Source organism: Salvelinus alpinus, chromosome 7 (assembly GCF_045679555.1).
Source record: "Salvelinus alpinus chromosome 7, SLU_Salpinus.1, whole genome shotgun sequence".
Classification (NCBI taxonomy): domain Eukaryota; kingdom Metazoa; phylum Chordata; class Actinopteri; order Salmoniformes; family Salmonidae; genus Salvelinus; species Salvelinus alpinus.
This window is the reverse complement of record NC_092092.1, coordinates 81,569,639-81,573,404: the sequence shown is the minus strand read 5'-3', so window position 1 is coordinate 81,573,404 and position 3,766 is coordinate 81,569,639.

Sequence of the window (3,766 nt, the reverse complement as noted above, 5' to 3'; positions counted from 1 at the left end):
TTACTACGTACCTGTATGGGACTATAGATAGAGTTTACTACGTACCTGTATGGGACTATAGATAGAGTTTACTACGTACCTGTATGGGACTATAGATAGAGTTTACTACGTACCTGTATGGGACTATAGATAGAGTTTACTACGTACCTGTATGGGACTATAGATAGAGTTTACTACGTACCTGTATGGGACTATAGATAGAGTTTACTACGTACCTGTATGGGACTATAGATAGAGTTTACTACGTACCTGTATGGGACTATAGATAGAGTTTACTACGTACCTGTATGGGACTATAGATAGAGTTTACTACGTACCTGTATGGGACTATAGATAGAGTTTACTACATACCTGTATGGGACTATAGATAGAGTTTACTACGTACCTGTATGGGACTATAGATAGAGTTTACTACGTACCTGTATGGGACTATAGATAGAGTTTACTACGTACCTGTATGGGACTATAGATAGAGTTTACTACGTACCTGTATGGGACTATAGATAGAGTTTACTACATACCTGTATGGGACTATAGATAGAGTTTACTACGTACCTGTATGGGACTATAGATAGAGTTTACTACGTACCTGTATGGGACTATAGATAGAGTTTACTACGTACCTGTATGGGACTATAGATAGAGTTTACTACGTACCTGTATGGGACTATAGATAGAGTTTACTACGTACCTGTATGGGACTATAGATAGAGTTTACTACGTACCTGTATGGGACTATAGATAGAGTTTACTACGTACCTGTATGGGACTATAGATAGAGTTTACTACGTACCTGTATGGGACTATAGATAGAGTTTACTACGTACCTGTATGGGACTATAGATAGAGTTTACTACGTACCTGTATGGGACTATAGATAGAGTTTACTACGTACCTGTATGGGACTATAGATAGAGTTTACTACGTACCTGTATGGGACTATAGATAGAGTTTACTACGTACCTGTATGGGACTATAGATAGAGTTTACTACGTACCTGTATGGGACTATAGATAGAGTTTACTACGTACCTGTATGGGACTATAGATAGAGTTTACTACGTACCTGTATGGGACTATAGATAGAGTTTACTACATACCTGTATGGGACTATAGATAGAGTTTACTACGTACCTGTATGGGACTATAGATAGAGTTTACTACGTACCTGTATGGGACTATAGATAGAGTTTACTACGTACCTGTATGGGACTATAGATAGAGTTTACTACGTACCTGTATGGGACTATAGATAGAGTTTACTACGTACCTGTATGGGACTATAGATAGAGTTTACCACGTACCTGTATGGGACTATAGATAGAGTTTACTACATACCTGTATGGGACTATAGATAGAGTTTACTACGTACCTGTATGGGACTATAGATAGAGTTTACTACGTACCTGTATGGGACTATAGATAGAGTTTACTACGTACCTGTATGGGACTATAGATAGAGTTTACTACGTACCTGTATGGGACTATAGATAGAGTTTACTACGTACCTGTATGGGACTATAGATAGAGTTTACTACGTACCTGTATGGGACTATAGATAGAGTTTACTACATACCTGTATGGGACTATAGATAGAGTTTACTACGTACCTGTATGGGACTATAGATAGAGTTTACTACGTACCTGTATGGGACTATAGATAGAGTTTACTACGTACCTGTATGGGACTATAGATAGAGTTTACTACGTACCTGTATGGGACTATAGATAGAGTTTACTACGTACCTGTATGGGACTATAGATAGAGTTTACTACGTACCTGTATGGGACTATAGATAGAGTTTACTACGTACCTGTATGGGACTATAGATAGAGTTTACTACGTACCTGTATGGGACTATAGATAGAGTTTACTACGTACCTGTATGGGACTATAGATAGAGTTTACTACGTACCTGTATGGGACTATAGATAGAGTTTACTACGTACCTGTATGGGACTATAGATAGAGTTTACTACGTACCTGTATGGGACTATAGATAGAGTTTACTACATACCTGTATGGGACTATAGATAGAGTTTACTACGTACCTGTATGGGACTATAGATAGCGTTTACTACATACCTGTATGGGACTATAGATAGAGTTTACTACGTACCTGTATGGGACTATAGATAGAGTTTACTACATACCTGTATGGGACTATAGATAGAGTTTACTACGTACCTGTATGGGACTATAGATAGAGTTTACTACGTACCTGTATGGGACTATAGATAGAGTTTACTACGTACCTGTATGGGACTATAGATAGAGTTTACTACGTACCTGTATGGGACTATAGATAGAGTTTACTACGTACCTGTATGGGACTATAGATAGAGTTTACTACGTACCTGTATGGGACTATAGATAGAGTTTACTACGTACCTGTATGGGACTATAGATAGAGTTTACTACGTACCTGTATGGGACTATAGATAGAGTTTACTACGTACCTGTATGGGACTATAGATAGAGTTTACTACGTACCTGTATGGGACTATAGATAGAGTTTACTACGTACCTGTATAGGACTACAGATAGAGTTTACTACGTACCTGTATGGGACTATAGATAGAGTTTACTACGTACCTGTATGGGACTATAGATAGAGTTTACTACGTACCTGTATGGGACTATAGATAGAGTTTACTACATACCTGTATGGGACTATAGATAGAGTTTACTACGTACCTGTATGGGACTATAGATAGAGTTTACTACGTACCTGTATGGGACTATAGATAGAGTTTACTACGTACCTGTATGGGACTATAGATAGAGTTTACTACGTACCTGTATGGGACTATAGATAGAGTTTACTACGTACCTGTATGGGACTATAGATAGAGTTTACTACGTACCTGTATGGGACTATAGATAGAGTTTACTACGTACCTGTATGGGACTATAGATAGAGTTTACTACGTACCTGTATGGGACTATAGATAGAGTTTACTACATACCTGTATGGGACTATAGATAGAGTTTACTACGTACCTGTATGGGACTATAGATAGAGTTTACTACGTACCTGTATGGGACTATAGATAGAGTTTACTACGTACCTGTATGGGACTATAGATAGAGTTTACTACGTACCTGTATGGGACTATAGATAGAGTTTACTACATACCTGTATGGGACTATAGATAGAGTTTACTACGTACCTGTATGGGACTATAGATAGAGTTTACTACGTACCTGTATGGGACTATAGATAGAGTTTACTACGTACCTGTATGGGACTATAGATAGAGTTTACTACGTACCTGTATGGGACTATAGATAGAGTTTACTACATACCTGTATGGGACTATAGGTAAAGTTTACTACGTACCTGTATGGGACTATAGATAGAGTTTACTACATACCTGTATGGGACTATAGATAGAGTTTACTACGTACCTGTATGGGACTATAGATAGAGTTTACTACGTACCTGTATGGGACTATAGATAGAGTTTACTACGTACCTGTATGGGACTATAGATAGAGTTTACTACGTACCTGTATGGGACTATAGATAGAGTTTACTACGTACCTGTATGGGACTATAGATAGAGTTTACTACGTACCTGTATGGGACTATAGATAGAGTTTACTACGTACCTGTATGGGACTATAGATAGAGTTTACTACGTACCTGTATGGGACTATAGATAGAGTTTACTACGTACCTGTATGGGACTATAGATAGAGTTTACTACGTACCTGTATGGGACTATAGATAGAGTTTACTACATACCTGTATGGGACTATA